Consider the following 20,185-nt stretch of genomic DNA (forward strand, 5'->3'; position numbering starts at 1 on the left):
GACACTAACTGAATATCTGGCCCCGATTCTGCCATGCTTTGCCTCGGGGTAGTCATTTACACCTGTTCAGAGTGCAAAAGGCAACCAGCAGCAACCGCTGGAGCTGCAAAGCAGTGAAGTCCCATCCCATCACCTTTGGAGCCCGGCATGCCATGCACTGATCAGTGGCACAGGGCCCAGTTCCCCTTGCATCTAAGTTGGTTTTGACGTTGCACATAGGCATCCTCTCTTCAGCTTCCAGTAAACCTTGAGATCGCTGCCAAGTCTTATGAAAGAAAAAGTTGTGACCCAGTTTCTGCAGGGTGATTTAGTGTAAATTAGTGCCAACTTTCAGTGGCATGATGACACCTTCATGAAGTCTAGCAGTACACTTGTCAGTCCACGAAATATGAAGCCAAGAACCAGTCCTGATCCAACGTTACATGGTGAATATCTTTTCCTTTCCTTGCAGATGCAAAATCCCTGGCCATTTCCGGAAGAACTGCGGTTGTGCAAGCCAAACAGGGCTTGGTTTATTTTCTGAATCATCAAACCAGTGACAGTTTGCATGGACAACATCAGCTTTTGAGCAAAGCTTGCCAATACAGAAAAAAACTTTATGCCTGAATTAGACCCCAGTTCACTGCAGCTAGCTGGCTTTCCTGGGTTGTCTCTTCAGCCAGCTTTAACCTTGTGGCCGAAGAGTCTTCCAGGGACTAGGCAGGCCAGTCTCCATTCACTGCTTGCAATACACCTGCAGGAATTGAGGCTGAACTTTTCTTTGCCATTTTACTGATCTCAGTGACATCCTGTCTAGCTTGGCACTATTTGGTGGCCTCAGAAGAGACTGTGCAAACAATGGTAAAGATGGACAGTCACGAACACACATCTTCATGACCTCCATTTTTCTTGGAGACTTCCAGGCGTGACAGTCACTCTGGTTTTTTCCATTGCCATCCAAAATCCAGTGAAATTACTGGAAGGCCTCCAGAACTGATTTCAAACAAAATGGATCCAGCATTTAGATCTATGTCACCATGTTTAGATCTGTGGGTTGCTTTGGGCTTCTAATTTCCATGGGGATTTGCATAATAAAATACAGTAATAGGCTGAGCAAGTACATTGAGCAGTGGCTGTGAGCCAGGAACTAATGAGCTCCATTGCAGACTGGCTCTGGACAAGTCACTTGACCTCCCAAAGTCACATCATCCCCATCTGTGAAATGGGGATAGTAATACTTGCCTCACAGGGGTGTTGTGAGGAGAATTAGTTGCTGCTTGTACATGGCTTTGATGATGTTAAGAACTACATGCCTGCTAAGTATTGTTATTGTATCACGGCTGGGAAGATATTGCAGCTAAATCCAGCCCTTGGAAAAAGATGCGCCCTTCCCCACGTCTTGTAAAATCAGCTACTAGGCTTGCGCAAGTAGCGTTTATATAACGCTGGTACCAAACATCAATATGCACCTTGTACCTTTGACGTTGCCAAATCCCCGGAACAACAGCCTGCTGGGAGTCACGTGATGCACCACCCCGGTGCAAACAGCTTTGGGCAGGAGCCCAACTGCAAACTCTTTCTCTCTCTTCCCCCACGAATTGAAATTAGTAAATGTTTCCATCAGGCATTTCAGCGGTGACCTCAGGTCTAGAGCTTGGTGTGCCATACAAAGCCCACGGGCACACCAGCCCAGGCAACACATGCTACACACTGCCGAGAGGACAGCCCGCGTGGGACAGGGTGCCTGGGACATCCGACCACGCTCCTGCACACGGCAAAGCCACAAGGGCTGCAGTGAGACGGGATGGCTGCAGGAAGACATGGATACATGCACGAGCACAGATGGAAAAGGTAAGCTCCCCTTGCCTAAACTCTAACCCTTAGATGGGCGCTTCCTCCCCATATGCTCCCCTGGGAGCAAAGCCCTTTCGCCTCCTCGGTATTTGGGCCTAGATAATACAAAATAGCGTACAAAGAAAAGAATTCCACCAACTGCAATGGGCTATGGTTCAGGATCATTAATAGGCTCAAACCACAGTATCCAGCCTACTCAAGGAACACATAGGAGTTATGCATCCAAATTTCAGTGACATTTAGTGGAAGTCAGCCAAATGGCTCCCTTTGATTCCTTTGAAATTTGAGCCATAACTGTCATTCTATCTTAGACGTGTGAACTGCTCTGAGAAGTCTCCCATATAGATTAGACTGCGATCAAAGAGTTCCACTAAACTGAATTTTATGAAGACAGAGGGTTGAGGTGAGGCTGATCAGCAGCAATATTATCTGAAAAAAACCCCAAACCTAGCAAGTTTGAAAGGGTTAAAGAAGAAAGTTGTTTGGGTAGACGGTGTACATTAACTATCATTTTCAGTCAGCATGCAATGACTAGTTAGCGGGGCTTATCATCCCCAGCTATGTAAGGAATTACAATAAATGCCTGAAATGCAAGCAGGTTTCCGGCTTAGGTAGGTAAATAATGGAAGTCACTATTTTTGCCTGAGTTGCAAGAATTCCCCATGCACACAGGTTCCCCACCCCCCCCACCCACCCCCACTGTAACACAGCTAACTCTATTCCCTGCTGTTTGACAAAATGAAGTCCTTTCATGCATCCTCAGGACTTTTGCTTTGTCTGCAGAAGTAGCCAACTCATTATTTCCTTTTTGGTGGAAAGCGAGAGGTTACATTTTCAGCATTCATTTGTTTTAAATACTTCCAGAATGTAATGACCTAAGGATGAGTGGAAGGAGACAGGGACTGCATGATTTGTAGGGAAAAAGTAACAAAACAAGCAACCAGAGCATAACTCTGGTCAAAGCCTGGTAGTAATCCTCCCATTGCATTCAGTGACATGAGGCTTCCCCTCTGCAGCACCATCCAGTGCAGAAAATACTCTCATACTACTCAGTGATGCAGCTGCTATTCGAACAGCCACTGGAGAAAAACTGGCTGCCTCTGCAGGAAAAAAACAGGATAAACTTTGGATAGGACTTAGTAGTAAATAGGGAATAAAGTCATTACAGTCGGGGAGTTTATTCTCATTTAGCCCAAGGGCCTTTTCCCTGCCCTGGCATCCCCAGGCACGTGCCTGACCTGGCCTCTCCCGGAGGCCCCTTTCAGGTTTGTGCGACGCAGCCTTCACATGCCAGCTGAAGAAAACACCGGGCTCCTGCCATAGGAGGGGAATCAGGGTGGGATGCTGAGCCTTGTGAAGCTCCATGTTGATTTGGCCAGGCTCCAGGTAAGCCCATGAGAGCCTCAGCCCCTTCTGCCGGTGAATGCACAAATTGTTTGTGAACCACTGCTGGGGGAAGCCCGGCAGAGGCATGGAGACGATGGTGCCAGGGAAGGGTTAACCAGCACCATGGCTGGAAGAGTGTCCTCCCTCACTGCTTCACACATGCTGTATTTCTTAGCAAAGTGAACATATTAACACTGGCATGCTCCCACACACCACCTTGGCTCTCCTCCAGGAAATCATAACCCAGCTATTTGGCACACAAGGCCACAATTTTATTTACACAATCAACTTCTTGATAAACATAAAACTTACAAAATATACCACGCCCTTAAAATAAAAAAGGAAAAGGTGCGGGGGGGGGGGGGGGGGCGGAACTCCAGTAACCTGACCTTCTCAGCCAGAAGGGCGAACCTGCTTTGATTTGATACCCCCATCCCCGAAGAAATCACCTGTGGGATACATGAGGGTTTGCCCTGGCTTTAAGGCAGGGTCCCACTTGGGGGTACTCTACAGGGCTGGGAGCTGCCAGAGGGATTTGGGCTCATACAGGCAGGTTTCCTCCTAGGCACCAGGGAGTGCAGGCAGGGCTGCCAGCACCCCCGGCACCTATGGCCCTCGGGCCCCCCATCCTCACCTCCTTGCCTGGTGCCACCACTCCTCCTGGCTAGTGTAGCTGGCCCCTCTGGAGGGGAAGAAGGCCCTGCTCTGCCAGTAACCCTGAAACAGCGGGAGCTGGTCTGCTTTACTGCTCTTACCCTCTTCTTGACGTGAATCTTGGCAGAGGAGTCTCTGTGTCTCTATGAACATTATAATTTTCCACTCTGTCCCTTAGTCAATCTAACCAACTGCAAGTGGAAGTTGTAGGTTTTATTTTGGGTGGAAAACATTGCCAATTTCATGTGGCAACCAGATTTGCTGGAGACATACCCCACTTCGCCAGAGCACCAGTCAATTCAGCTGGGAAGCAGGGAAGCTGGGAAGCCTAAACCTTCAGCAGCTCCCCAGGGCACCCACTGCCTTGGGTGAAGTTCTACCTAAACATCAGATAAAACTGCATCAGCCTTGCAATGAACTGAGAGGCACATATATGCATGCTGCTTACATCTGGGGTCGCCTGAACTCAGCTCCACCACCTTCTCCTTCACCTTTTGAGCTCACATTTCTCCTCTGACCCTTCAAAACAATTGTCTTGCTTGGCTACTTGACAAAAGGCTCACAACCTCAGTCCACCAACTCTGTAGGCACTGGAGACCAGTGTGGCATCCAGTGCAAGCTCTCCAAGAGCCTGGGATAATGGTTGTTCTGCTAACCTTCAAACTGGACACATGAAGACAAGGAGATGCTTAAACATAGCCTAGATCCCACTCGAGAGAAACTGCATGAGAAAAAATAATGGGCCAAGGGCATTAAACTGATTTATACTGGCTGAGGATCTGGACATATCTGCTTTATTCCTTGCAGATAAAAAGATCTGCCTGAGGCTAATAAGCTTTTGATAGTTTGGGAAACAAAGATTGATTCTTTTATTTTATTTTTTCTTTTTCCCACAAATAGGAAGAACCACCTTGAAATACCTGAGACACACTGCAATCATTCAGACAGATAAACATCTTGATTCCTAGAGATAATAGGACCTGAATGGTTGGCCTCAAAACCAAGCATTTGTGACAATTCTTGAAACAAGAACTTTATTACTCTCCATTTCCACAACAATTTACATACAACTGCAATGAAAACCCTCATCCCTTTGCAGCTGGAAAATGTACTGTAAACACACTACCCAAAGCCTTGTCATAGTTCCTGAATATCAGGAGGTGGATGGGTGCATGGGTCCCCTGGGCACAGCTCAGGGTCTCTGTCGGGGCCTGAGACACTGGTTCCTTTGGATGAATACCTGGCTGACCTCGGTATAAACATCTGAGATGTGAAAGAAGCCCCCCTCGCAGGAAAGGACGGGAACACTGGAGATTAGAGCCAAGGCCAAGGGAAGAAAGTCTGCAGGACTGGGTAGTCTGGTATCACAGCAAAAAGCTCTTCTTTGAAAAAAGAGCAGGGACTTTCTGAAAAAAATCTAGTTCTTGCCTGCCAGACATGTTGTTTCTCTTCCCAGGCTGGGAAAGGAGTACATGGGTCCACCTAAGCAGATTGCAACTGTGGTGGAAATTTCCTAGGCTATCCATTACAAAACAACTACCATGCATTCACTCCTCTCTCTTCCTCTCCAAAAGGTAGCAGCTGAAATGAGAGCCACCAAGATCTGTCAAGAGGAGATCTTTCCCTTCAGGGACTGCACCTTGGCTTATGTGGTCAAGTCACAGGGGGATTCTGGGGATGCTGCAGAAGGCTACTACAGCCAACGAGTTTCTGGGTGCCCTCTTATTTTTGCGGCATCCATCCTGTAAAGGTCTTGCACTCACCACTGTAACAAAACATTTGCAAAGAGTAATTTAGATCTGTCTGCTACATATTCAGCTGCACTGAACAAAAGGGTCTCCTTGTATTGTGAATAATTTCTTCAAATACCAGGTGTTGCCCGATTTCTCCAGAACAGCCAACTCCTACAAGTTTGTAGTGAGTAGTCCTACATACAATGACTTTCCTCTAAAATATTTTTGTACCTAAGAACCTCATCTCTGATTTAAAGTCAGTTTTTATCGTCTGTGAATGCAAGGACCTGAGTACCTCCGATGCAAAAACCAGAAGGCAACTTTTGCCCAGCTCTACATACTAAAATCTCAGGATTTCTAAAGCCAATCTCAAGATTACACCTTTTTGGATGCTAACATGACTATTGTCAAATAAAAAAGAAACAGCTGTCAGTATGCAGGTGGTTCATGTAAGTGCTATAAACCGACAAACCAACTGAACTGGTTCGCTGAAAGTATGTTCTACAAAGAGCTTCCTTAGTCTGTCTGTTAATCTTACATAGTATACATTTCCTCCAAAAACTAAATGTCTTGTCAGGAATGACCCTTAGCTACCAAGTATTTCCAGTTGCATGTAACCACTTAGCACATTGCTGTCACTGCCCTTTCAGCCCAGGCATGTAGAAGTGTGCTCCATCCATAGAGACAACAGCTCACGGTCTACGCAGTTGGCTGCGTGCAGACTCCTGTGTAACTGCAGCAGCATCAGCAGCTTTTCTACAGGGCAAAGGTGGGCTGAGGAGAGTCTACAGCTATCAGTCAGATCACCTCAACTAATGCAACCTATCCCAGAAGGATTATACCACCAGCCAACAGCCTAGAGCAGCTCCTGCACCACAGCTCTTTCTGTTGCTAAACATAGGGAGACAACACTGGCAGAATCAAAAGCAGTGAGTACTCAGAGCTCCCTTGAGAGTCCCATGTCCTTGCCACCATCTGCAAAGTTAATGGGCTTTGCAAAACTGAGCAGCCATTGGGAGAACGTAACTTGGACCTGTGACCACTGCCCCTGCAGAGTAATGCTGGGATAAGGATAAAATACAAGTGATCTTCTTGCCACTTGACCTTCACACCTCACAACTCATGTTGTGTTTGCCCCCTCTCCTCGTGCACTTCTGCCCTCTAAGACTGAGAAACAAAGACCAGGGAGAGTCAGGGCCCAAACAAGAAGTATCACAGTTCTGCAAGAAGGGACAGGGGCCTTCAATTTGAGGGACATTTTCAACAGAAGCACTGATGATTTCTCAGAAACGGGCTCCAATTAGCCTCGTCAAGCCTATTTCAGAGCCACAGGAAGGCAAGATGTGGAGGAGGACTTCAAGGGTGCTTTCAAACGAACTGAATCAGAGGTTTACCCAACCCCGCTCTTTCAGAAGTTTCTGAATAACGCACCAGCTTGAACCACTGGAAAGAAACAAATAAATGAGCTGGCAGCTTTCACAGGGAGGAGCCTTGAAGCCCAGTTCCCAAGACCACGCCAACCAGCTCCATGTGACAGCATACAGGAATGAAAATAGGTAGGTAACATTAACAGAAATACACTGAAACTTAATAACAGCAGCTTGTCAGGACACGCACCAAAGAGAAATGGCTCATAACAGCTACAGCTTGTATTATGAATGTTTCATAGCCATCTGGCTAACAGAGCTGCCTAAACTCAACTGATGTTTTGTGTGTGCTGTGGTAACCCACGGTGCATGCTCTGGAAGGAGACTGTCAAGCTAAGTCCTAACATCCGTATTAAAGAGAGACACCATTTCTCTTGTCAGATGAAAATGGCTTCAAATAACAACATAGCAATGAACAGAGCCCCTAATGAGCTAAGGCCGTGTCCTCCTTTGGTGTAAATCTGCAAGGTTCACCCAGGACAAACGGAGTTATCCCAATTTACACTAACCCTAAGATCCAGCCCCACTGTATTAACCTCTTCTTGGTTCAGTCATAACTTTCATGAGTCTATCAGTAGTTTAAAGCAAAGGCACAGTTTAAAAGAAAAAGTAATCCCCCTGCCTTTTCCCTCCTGATCTGATTCGCATACAAAATGGGCTTATGAAGTCAAAAATTATGGGAGGGTTTCAGGGAGGAGGAAAGGGAGACACAAGAGGCCTTTTATTTTGCGTCTTATTCACAATGAAAATTGGCACAGAAGCCAACCACATACATTAACATAGTTTGGGCAAGTTTAACTCTCATGAATACATTTCTGTGGAAAAACTATGTGACTATGGAAAAATCCCCTCTTTTTTGCCATTTGAAAAGATAACAGGCTTCTATGTGGAACATACCCAGAACCTGCCTGATTCTGAGACATGGAAATACAAAGATGAATAAGGCTGAGTTTCCCATGCTAGGGGCCCATGGAAACTGAGAGGGGAGGAAGAAGTAAGGAGGCCCATTGACTCAGGAGAAGGACTTTCATCCTACAGGTGAAGGAAGTATTTGAAGGCACTAGTAACGTTGCAGGCCTGTTCCAGAGCCCATTTAAGTCACTGGCAAACATCTCATTGACTTCAATGGGACGTGGGTCAGGGCTAAACAGTCTTAAAATATAATCCAAGGCTATTTCTACATCGTTGTGTAATGAGTGGGATTCAAAACAGTTCAAGTGTGCCCAGCCCTGTGACTTACCTGCTTTCTGTCCACATTTCTGGCTGCTAGCCTGGCTGCTGCTTGCGCTCAAAGTCTCAGTATTGTACTGAGGAAGAGCTGAGCTCAGGACCTCTTTGGAGGACTGTCTCAGACTGAAGTGCACACTAGACTGCGCCCATGTCTAAGTCAGGCAACCTGGAGGAAGAAAGTTTTGGCCAAATGTATTGGGGCATCAAATACACTCTGTCCTCTCCTCCCCTCCCGTATCTCCATTGCTCCTCTCCAAACTTAGGCTGAGGAGGGCTCTCAGTGTGAGCTGCAGGGTTTGCAAAAAGCAGTGGGCATATCTGCTGGACAATGTGGGCATTCCTTTGTCTGATGATATAAGTGCACCTGGCACCCAAAATCTGGAATTTAAAGCTTAGCCCAGCCACAGCAACTTGTACTGGGATCCTCTGACCCAACTGCAGTCCAGATGCACCCTTAAGCATTCTGCAGAATTTCACAGTTACACAAAAATAGTGACCCTGCCTCATACATCCCTAATTACAACCTACAAACTATTGCCATTCCCATAAAAAAACCCTTCACCTTTGCTCACTGACATTGTACAGTGCTAGCCCTGCTACAGTGCTGCATTTATGGCAGAGGATGGTAACCTCAAAATGACTATTTTCTTTTGAATGAACCAGTTTGCTTTATTATTATTATTATTATTATTAGCCTATCTGATACGATAGTTTGCATTACAAGTCCTTCATCAGATCACTTCAGAAGCACGTCATTGCACTAGGCCTTTAATATCTTGCTAATTTGTTTCATAAATTACTAATTGAACTCTTTAAATTACTCATTTCAGTGTGGCGAGTCTCACCCTACAGAAAACTCAGTGATCTCAGAAGAAGGTACATCATAGAATCATCCTCTCCTGCTAGGTAACACAAAATTAAACAGCGAGGTAGGAGCAGGATGGGGAATTTTCCTCCACGATTAGCAGTTCAGAGCCCTTATCACTGCAATGCATCTAAGTACTGCATATTTTGCACCTGTCTAAACGTGGAGTTTCCACTGATGTCAGTGTGTGGAAGAAGCGAGGTGTACAGATCCACACATCGAGGGCAAAGGATCTGCAGAGCAGATCAAAAGGGAACGTTCTCCCTCTGGGACAAGTCCATCCATGGTGCTAGCACTGTTGCTTTAATGACACTTAATGCACATTGCCACTGATGTCATTGCTAAATTTGGCTCCACTGGAGAGATGGGGTTTGGTAGGGATCAGCGAACAGGATTTTTCACAAATTGTCCAATGCTGACCACTTCCAGCCATACCAAGAGGCTGTCTTTGCCTTTTCCAACACAACTGTCTCCAAACACAACCTAGGAACAATGTCACACCTGGCACTAGCTTGGCAGCTGGCAAAAGGTAACTGAGTATTTCAGGAGCAGTTCTCCAAATGCACAATTCTGTTACTTACTGGGCTAGGCTGGAGAGAGGTCAGCAGGGCTTCAAGCAGATTTGTCTGACCTGACCCTTCACTCATTGACCTGCTCTTTTTCCCTATGAGCCAGCCTGATCACCACTTGCCTTGCAGCAAAGGATGGACTTTCTCTCACCTACCTCCCAACAATGTTGGTATCTACATCTGCTCAGCCACATTCACCTCCCACCAGAGTTAAAGGAGTGAGTAGGCACTTCTGGGGAGTAAATCACCTCGCCTACAGCAGATGCCTCCCTTAGGATGAGATCAGTATCACTCCCTGACAGCTGCAAAGACCATTTAGCTCTAGATCAGCTGTACATGTCCACATACAGCCAGAGGAATCCCATCCCAAGTGAGTGGTCAGATGCTGAGCTGCTGCAACAAATTAAAAGCACAGCTATTTTACACACACAATTGGCCTTGTGTGCATCCTTTACTCCTTGCCCACCTATTTTGCCTTGTTCTAAGCTGCCTTTTATGACTGACCCTAGGACAGGGAACCAGCTGCTGTTCCTACACCTCCAATACGCAACAAGAACATGAAGACCACCACGTGTGCACAGGTGGTGCTGCTCTAGCACAAAGGCTTGAAGCAGAACTGGTTAGCCAAGTTCTTATATATAGACATAAAGCCCAAGTAGGGACCTTTGCAAACATCTCGGCTGGTCTCCTGCATTACTGATCAGTGTATCACTAGGCAGATTTCTGAACTTAGAAAGCTACATGGTTCCCTGGTATAATTACAGGTATAATCCCATTGGATTTGGTAGCACTGGTTAACCAAACATCATGCATTAGCTCCTAAGAGAATGACCTTATTTATTTTACCCACACAAGGTTTATCTTGTAGTAGCCATCATCTTTCCATGGAAAGATCACGGTCTACTACTATATATCAGTCATTAGAGGCAGCTTCTAAACTTTAATGTCTCCAAAGGAACAATAATTGCGACCCTTTCAATATTTTATATTTGCAGACAAGCAGAATGAACTCACTGGAATCAGCAGGTGGTGTATGTTCAGCTGCTCAGAGCAATATTCGGCTTGCCTATTCCCAGTGAGGGCAGCTGACATCAGAGAAGCAATGCCCTGTGAATGTACCATTCAGTGGATAGGAGAGCCCAGAGTTTATATGGTAGACATCAAAGTGTTTTGTAACATGCAGATGTTTTCCATGCAGAGGCTGAGAAAAGTGATGGACAAGATTTTGTAAATCCTGTGCTGTGCTGTGGTTTTTTCTTCATTTTCTCCCTCACATAACCCTATTTCCTTGCCTTTTTTTTTTATGGAAGAATGATACCATTAAAAATGATGGGTTATATCCTTAGCTGATATAATTTGGTGTGACTCCACTGACTTCACAGAGCTATGCCTGTTTACACAAGTTGCAAATTTCTCCCATCAATTTAAATCTACACAGATTTACATCATGGGGAATAGTACTACATTTTTTTCCATAGCTGATAGGCTTCTCAAAAAAAAAAAAAAAAAAAAGACCCTTGACATCTATTAAACTTGTATTTGGAGATAAAGATTTCAGAGGATACCTTCTCCCACCCTATCTCATGTCCTTTATCCTGCTTCTTTGTTTATTAGAGGGTCCTCCCAGTGCCAGGTGAGCTAGAGCTGAGCTGAGTTGCTGAGGATAGTGCCCATGGATGAACCCATGGCTGGATCTGCTTGCTGACACGTAGCTCTGTTCCCTTTCCACCTCCCCAAGTAATGCTGTGAATACAACCCGTCCAAAAGGTCCCTGAGTCCTGCTGAGGACAGAGGCCTCTTCACTACCACCCCAGCTCACACACGGGATGTAGGTAAAAATTCATGCTCTGTTTTATAGAGGGCAGCAAGTTCAATGCGCAGCTCCCTCTGCCCAGGTGAATTCCTTAACCAGCAAGCTAACAGCTATTTTTAAAAAGTTCTCCTTCCCTTTCATTTTCATTTCATGAAACATTTCAGGAGGCCTTGCTTTCATCTTCCTATGGAATAAAAACACATTTCAAAACCTCACCATTTTCTATTAAATTAAATTCTTGTGTTCCCACTTGCCCTAACCAGAAGCACTGTACCACCACATCTGCAAAACTTATTGTATTGTGCTATGATCTTGTGCCGTTCTGCAGAGAAACACAATGAGGTTTCACATGACATTTCCAACTGACCTCACGCAAAACTTCCCTCCTGTAAATAAGTGCCAGTCTATACATATAGCACACATGAAAACAGACACTTCCCATTAGGAAGCAGTTTGCTGAGCAGGCTGGAGAGCTTAAACGCTTCTGAAAACTCAACAGCAACAACTCTTCTGCTGGACAATATGCTGACTGAGCCTGATTTGGGGATACACTCAATTATCCTGAAGAGCCAGGTGACTTAAGTGCCAAATTCCTTACCACATTTACAGATTTAATTTGACCACTGAAGTTCTCCAGGCTTTTTTGGAAGCCCCAGTTGCGATTTCAGGAACCAGTATGTCCAAGACAATCCCACAGGTTGAACACTGTCATTAAAAGCATGACCTGTTCCTGCTTGAGGCAAATGATGGAGTCCCTGCAGGAGTGGTAGTGAATTAAGTGGCTGTATCATCCATCTCAGCAGTGTCTCTGTACTATGAAGCAAGACCCAAGACCACTGGAGATCTCTGAGGCCATGGCAAAAGTCTTACATTTCTTCCAATAAAAGCTGAACATGGTATTGCCTAGTGACCTGCAAGACATGTTGGGGATACATTTTCTGGATGAATCGAGCAGAGAACAATCAAGATGATCAGGCGCTGGAGCTCATGATGACCACGGAGAGGCTGAGAGAGTTAGACTCGTTCAGCCTCTAGAAGAGAAGATGAAGGGGAGACGTTATTCCTGCCTGAGCTACCTCAGAGACAGTACCAAGAAGACAGAGCCAGGCTCTTCTTGAAGGTACAGAGCTCTGCCGGTCATTGCACTGACAACTCGCATCTCCTAGAAAGCACCCCAGTAAGGCTCTCCTGTAACCCACCTTCTCCAGCGTTATGTGTATGTGCCACCCTGTATGCTGCTTTCCATATGATCTCCTGTTCTGAATCAACATTTCCATCCTGTTCCTCTTTCCCCAAGACTGCTAACTTGCTAGAAGTTAAGTTGCCTCTCAAACAGCCTTCATCCCACTTAGCCTGTATCCCAGGATTTTCTTTCATGAAAAAGGCACAGTAAAGGCTCTGGACCCTGTGCTATGATTTACACTTTTTCATCTCCTGTAGAAAGCCTGCCGTGTATGTGATGATACCATTCAGCTCCGTTTACCTGAGAACTTAAAAAAATACCATCAGAGGTTGTTTTTTCCATATGGGTAAATAGTAGGGGTGGGAGTATTCCTTATGGGAAACCTGGAACAGTCGCACTCTGTTAGCCTGACATTTCCTGCTGTAATTGAAACTTTTGATGTTAAAAATTCCATTTACACAGTGTCTCTCTAAGCCAGGCAGGGAGAAGGGCAGAGGTGGGCACAGCATTAGCACACAGTTTCCCCAACTCCCCCACTGCAGCCAGTTAAACTATAGCAGGTGAGATGCGTAGATGTAAGGGAAGGAATATGAGGAAGGAAATACCAGCTGAGTTAGGTAATTTGGGTCAGAGGAAGCCAGGCATAGTTACAGAGGCAGGTACAGATTAAATCAACTTGAGGCTTTAGGTCTCTGCATCTGACCATACCCCTGCCCAGGAGGACAGGGAGAGGTGCACCCATGTGGTCCTGTGCTCACAGGGGATGTCTGTCTTGGACATCTGGGCCCTGCCTTGAGAGGACAGAAAAATAGCTTCCTCAGAAGTTATGCGGACCAATGGGGAGAAATAACTTTGCCCTCTTACAAGTTAAAGGACATGTAGCTGAATGTCTTTAAAAATCCCACCCAGTGCTATACAACATAACCCTCAATGAAATCAGCCAAACAGCCAAATTCTAACCCAAATCCCAGCTGGCCTCAGGTGGAAATCCGGGCAGAGGAGCCCACTGCTGCCAAACGTAAGCTTATCCCAGCACCAGTTCCAGACCCCAGCATAACCTTACGCCTGAGGGCCAGCACAAACCTGCTCCCCGCTCAAGCCAGCCCAGCAGCCCCAGCCAGTGTTGATTCAGTTTATCCACAGGGCTCCTTCCAGCTGGGGACACAGCTCATGGGTCCATAGGCATTTCACCCAGCACGACTCGCCCAGCCTCTGCCTCAGCTCTGCAGCAGCCGCCAGCTCAAATCCTACCTCTACCTCCAGCTCTACCCCACCCTGGGAGCTCCTGTCATTCCCAGCCCTCAAGCGAGCCAGATGCCTATCCTTGTCCTCCTCCACGAAACCTCCAGCAGACTCTTCAGGGGTGAACAGCAGCAGTAAGAAACATCTGAGTGCTGGTATCAACACTGGCCCCCGCTCCCGCTAGCAGTAAATAAATACATTAATAAGACAAAGTACAGGACAAAGTGGAATCCCTGTGAGTAATGGACATAATTACATTAGCTAGTCAAAGTAACTTTATGTTAAGAAATTTTTTTGGCATGCCATGAAAAGTTTAAATCCTGTCACACCCTAACAGTTACAAAAGTCAAAGGCAACATAACATGAGCTTTATTTTAACTGTTACATGCATTTGCATAAAAATGCTTCTTCAGAATGATAATGCACCCATGCTTCCCTGTTTCGTTTTTTGCTGTTTTGCCTTTTGATGCAACTTGCACCCTCAAAGGCACAAAGTAGAACAGAAGACAGTTCTGCCTGCAACTCTTTTCTCAGGCACCTTAAAAAATTAAGGCTCAATGCTTTGAGCTTCTTTCACATATCCAAAGACAAGACAGTGGGAAAAAAAAAGTACCTAGACTCACCAATCATTTCTGAAAATCTGGATTTTCATTGTCAAATATGCATCTGACCCTCCAGCCATGACAGTGACAGCCACAATAACAAGCAAATTACATTAATCATTATTCTTCCTAGCAATCCTTACAAGCAATGGCCAGCATGGGGTGAGAAAACCAAAGCTGGATCTACAGCAACAGACATTTCAGAAGGAAACAAATAAGTTATTTGAACAGCCGTTCAGAGTAATTCTCATTTCTAACCCTGCTATTTAAATGACAACTGACTACAAACTCAATCTACTCCTTGGAATTCCACAAAAAGTTCATTCAGTAACAGAAGTGGGGAAAACTTTCAGGTCTCAAAAATACTAAAACGCATTTTATGCTGCTGACTTTCTCAAACTCTGTCACCAAAGTAGGCAAAACTCAAACCTAAAGTTAAGAGCTGTTACATTTTGATGCTAAATCTAATAATATACAGATGCTTATTTTTATTTAAATATTTAATTTAGATATTTCTGGATAAAAGTCTGAATTTCTCCATTCCAAAAGCTGCTTTACTTTTAAATTCACTTTATTTTTTGAAATAAATAAATTAAAAGTTTCAAAAACTAGTAAATTAAATATTTGGGTTTGGATTGCACAATACATTTTATTTGAGACAAAATTCTTCTTTTCTTTTTTTTTTTAGTTTTTGAGAGAATGAACCTCTTGGGGAAAAATTCATTTAGGAAGGCCTAAAAACCCAGAATTGCCAGTGATCCCAGTGCCTACCAGTTGTTCTTATATCTCCCACCAAGGAATCTTTCATAAGAAAACTCATAATAGGTGTTCCAGTTTTCCCAGGCAAAGTTGGAATGATGAATTGCAGAGAGGTCATTTTTTTCTACTACAGTGGCATCAAGAAGCCTCCTAAGACTGTGGCTTGTGGGTGCCCCATGATGCAAAAGACTGCCCCTTACTTGAGGGTCTCACAATTAAAAGAGAAACAAAGATGGGAAACCAAAAATAAAGTGACCTGTCCAGTGCCATATTGCAGACTGATGGCAGTGGTGCAAAAAGAGTCTGGTTCACCTCGACTCCTCCTTCAGTGACCTATCTGATAGGAGTGTAGGGTCAGACTTGCTGGATAAAGCTTTTGCTTTGATTTCTCCTGCCTTATTTCTGCTTCACGGGCTTGCAGAGGGTTGCAGAACTTCAACAAGTACAAATGTAATGGTCTTCAGCAGATACCTAGGGGGAAGCAAGGAAGATCTTTATCTTGATTTTATATTGATCTTGATATTTGTCCACCTGGAAGAAAGGGGAACTCCCAGTGTGCCACTAGCAGAAGCCACATGCCTCAAATTATCAACTGAGATAAAGAAAAAAACTGAGGAGGAAAAGAGATACCAGGTAAATAGAAAAAGAGGAGTGCTGTCAGCAACCGATGGCAATACTTAGTCTAAGAGTTGTGGGAGTCTGTGGTCTACTGCTATGGGTAAACATTTGTCTGAATGACAGCACATGGTGGAAAATTATGTGAGATGGGCCAGAACTAAGTCATGATTGATGAGCCTTGGAAGAGCAGGACCTGGCTCTCCAGTGTTGGTTTTGCAACCTTTGATCTTTATAGCCATGCATTATAAAGCGGTTTCAACTTGTAACTAAATTCCTAACATACTCAGCTGTAAAATCCAGACATATCCTGAGTAATAAAACAAATACATAAACTGGAACTTAGGTGAGAGTCATCTTTTACTGTCACTTAATGCTGGGAACACCTAGAGCTTGTTATACTAGATTCAATAGGAAAATGTAATTTTAAGAGCAGCATGAAAGGATTTTGGCTGGAAACAAATTAATTGGGCTGTACAGCCTACATCATTAGTCCTATCTGGATCACCAATTTACAGTGCCTCTAAAGAGCATCACAGAACAGGCACCTTTCAAACTGTTACACATACTGTAGCTATACCACATGATAGTTCATGAAATACGACTTCTATCGCTCCATGTATCAGAGCCACGGGCCTTCTGCAAAAACGTCATTCTGTGAACTGTGGATATAACCAATAAATCAAGGCAGTTGCACAAGCCACAACTTAGGTGGCATTAATTAGATCAGTGGAAGTTATGATCCAACATAATTATCATTGCTACCCCACCTATGTTTAATTTCAGTGTTTCTTCCTATCTTTCCCCCAGAGGGTCAATAGGATAGTTAAACTACATGCTTCAACAGTGTCAGTCTCCAGAGGCAGCACGAAAGAGCAATGTTCGGTAATTATATGAGTGCAAGCAAGGGGAAGGGGACTATCATGAGGTGTGATCAGATACCATACAACAAGGGGAGAAAGAAAGAAATTCACCCTTTGCCCCTCACACACCTCATAGCTTTGCAACTGTACAAGAGCTCTATGTTTTGTGCTGCCTGATCTGACCCACCAGTCCCTATTCAGCAAGGTATTTACATACAGAAATCACTGTAAGCATATGGAGAGTCTTATCAAAGTAAATCTGATTTCCCAAAGTCTTACATACATATTGAAAACGGCCTGACTGGCATGACCCAGGGGAGGGAAGAAGAGTCAAGGTACTGAGATGGGACTTGCAGCATCTCTGACCATATCTATAATAGCAAGTATGTGCAGAACAAGAGGAACGGATATAGAGAGAGAAACAATTGGTGCCGAGGACCTGACATCCGCACCATGCCATTTCCATTCTGTATGTGCTTACTTCAGACTAGCTGCAGTCTAGTGGCAGTAGCAACCAGCACGAGCCATCCCGTGCCAGGTGCAGTCCCGAAGCATGTCCATCAGCTTAGTGCCATCCCAGAAGAATCCATTTCATGTCCTCCATGACTGCTCTGTGACATAAATGTGCAGTTAAGTGGGGATCACTGGGAGACTCATTTCAGAAGCACACTGTTGATCTCAAATAAAATGCTAATACCAGTCCCCCCTTCAGAGGCATCTCCCTGCTGGGAAGGAACAAGTGTCTGGGGATACACATGCACTGCCGACGACCCAATGCTTCTGAGATCTCTCAGCAAACATCTCCTGAGATAGCTACAGAGCAAGAGCTGTGGCAGTATAACCAAGTCAGTGTGACACTATGCCCAGGGTATTTTGTCCTGCTGCAACAGCTCAGCGTAACAGGACCCTGATGTAGGTCTTTACTGGATGACACAAGTGTCCCCAGACAGCACTGCACTGTGTGGCTGTACCAACACACGGGCAGCCAGCTCCCCTGTGCGGTGTGTGTGTGCTCTTCATCTCCGTCACTCCCTCTGTCAATAGGGACTATTTTACAAGCCTGCATCTCTGAGGACTGTGCTTCAGGAAGTAAGAGTCACACAAAAACAAATACAAATGGGAAACCAAGTGTTTGCAGAATTGAGCCCTGAATCACAGTCCAGGAAAGATTTGTAATGACAGCACATGGCTGAAGAACTACTGCCTTTGAACTGGCTGGAAGGACCTTATACAAAAAGGTATCATATCTTTCAGGTCACAGCAGTTCTTTCTGATTGAAGGTTGTACCATCACAGTGGTTGGAAGACAAAGAGGTTTTCTGCTAAAAATCCCCAAAGATGCTCTGTTTTAGCAGGTCAATTGGTGCTCTTCTTCTTTGACCTTTCTTCTATGCATCTGCTCTTCCCTACACTTAAAATAAAACATTTTCCTTTGACACTGTGCAGAGCTCTGCTTAAAAAGAGCTTGGTGTAATCAGGTGTGTTCCTAGTGAACTGCAGCCTGCAGTACAAAGACACCACTGTTTTTCAGAAGGCCGTTCAGTAAAGTTCACTCAACAGAAGAGACCAACATTATGGCAATATCCATCAACCCCCTGCATTTGCTTGTAATTAAAGAAAGGTCAGTAGCTGTGCCTTTCTGAGAATCACGCTTACCTTTGCACAGTCAAAAACCAAACATATACAAATTTCACAAGGGAAACTTATGTTGACATCCAGAAATGTGAAACCTGAGACATGAAAAATATTAAATAGCTAACTGTGCTAATCTAATAAGATTTGTGAAACTGATTTGCCCCCATAGTTGGTTACCGAACTGTTGAGATAATATTTGGTACCTAACAGCAAAAGCTGTTGTGTTCCAGATTTTTTCATGTCTTGCTGCTACGGAAAGGCCCTGATTCACACCACTTCATTATCTTTCGTCATTTTTATAGGCAGCCAGAGGGCATGCTGGATCCTCAGTTTGTTTGTCTGGATCCACTCATTAGTAAATTATGTGTAGTGAGCAATGACATGCACCTGGACATTTAGTCTGAGTAGATTCTTTAACATTCAAATTGGTTGTGTTGCTTCAGCAAAAAAAGCAACAGATCTTTCTGAAATGTGATTTTTTCTTTATGCTTTTGTATTTCTAGTAGCCATATCATCAGTGGAGCAGAAGTACCAAAAAGCAAGAATGAAAGAGAAGACAGAAAAGCACAAGACTTCTCCCTATGAAGCACTGTTAACAATCAGTTTGCTATGAACACAAGGATCCTGTGGCCAAGACCACAGCCACATTATGGTGGCAATCTGAGTGGCAGCATTTAAATTTTTGCTGCATAGCTAGACAAGAAATACTAAAGAGGAACACAGATATGTAGAGATTCAGCTGGGAAATTTGCAGCAATGTTGAGTGCAAGCCTGACACATTGCTCTGAAAATCTGGAAACGGAAACCACCTAGAAATCTACTTTTAGGGACCAAGCCTTTAACCCCTCCCTGGTTCTCTTGGTGGTATCACTACATATAATTTGCTGTTGTAATGAAGGGAACTGGGACGGGGGGGACAGATACAGGATACAGACAAGGCATGAGGTATTCCAGCAAAATCCTTCTGACATACAATCCTTGGAGATCACGGATAACTGGTGCGAGAATCAGAGAGACACAATCCAACACAATCTCCTGCTCTAATTTTCTCATCATTAGCTGGGTACCGCAGAGAATGTAGTTAAAAATGTCTTCTAAAATAGCTTTAAGGATTGGAAATCTGATAAGGCAAATACAAGTGGCAAAGCTCCACTGACGTCAGTGAGACTTATATAAGGGAAGATTTTGTAATGGTAAAAGTAATACTGGAAGTGAAAAGTCCTGCACACTGAACAAGGAATTTTTTCAGGTTAACCTCAACACAAGCCACAGATTTGTCCTCAAAACAATTCCCCCCCGTGCCCTGCAAATAAAAACTGAACTCGGACTATTTCTGCAGAAATTGTCACTTTGTGCGTACAATCATACAAGCCTAGTTTACTGCAAAGCTACTCATTAATAAGCAATTAAGATATTAATATTGAATGATATTTTAAAGGTAAATTTTGAATTTATACATATAAGAATTTTAATGAAAAGATAAGACTGCAAAATGCAGTACATTTAGCCAGTCCTGGGACAATATGGTGTGGGAGTCTTTCTTCCTTCATACAGTTCTTCTTTTCAGGACCATCTAGTAAGTTGGTGTGAATTAACACTGGTCATTTGAAATCAATTGAAAAAAAATGGAGCTATGCCAAATTACATCAGTGAAGGCTCCAGCCTTTTGACTTTAAGTTATCCTCAGTTAACACTGGTGTAATCAGAAAAAGGCGACATTTACTTCTCTGCCCAATGAAAATAGCCTGGGTATTGGCTACTTTCAGAAAACTGCCTG

General features: G+C 44.3%; 1 long non-coding RNA gene across 2 annotated transcripts; it reads left to right on the plus strand.

Annotated features, from left to right (window-relative positions):
- The first annotated feature begins 1,416 nt into the window (after positions 1-1,416).
- On the plus strand, positions 1,417-19,738 carry LOC138686129 (uncharacterized). Of its 2 annotated transcripts, none has more exons than XR_011325480.1 (2): positions 1,417-1,830; positions 18,912-19,738. It is a non-coding gene; the product is annotated as an uncharacterized lncRNA (long non-coding RNA). The 2 variants fall into 2 exon arrangements; XR_011325479.1 differs by lacking the exon at positions 18,912-19,738 and adding an exon at positions 4,774-6,086.
- The last annotated feature ends 447 nt before the right edge of the window (positions 19,739-20,185 follow it).

Source organism: Haliaeetus albicilla, chromosome 7, assembly GCF_947461875.1.
Source record: "Haliaeetus albicilla chromosome 7, bHalAlb1.1, whole genome shotgun sequence".
Taxonomy (NCBI): domain Eukaryota; kingdom Metazoa; phylum Chordata; class Aves; order Accipitriformes; family Accipitridae; genus Haliaeetus; species Haliaeetus albicilla.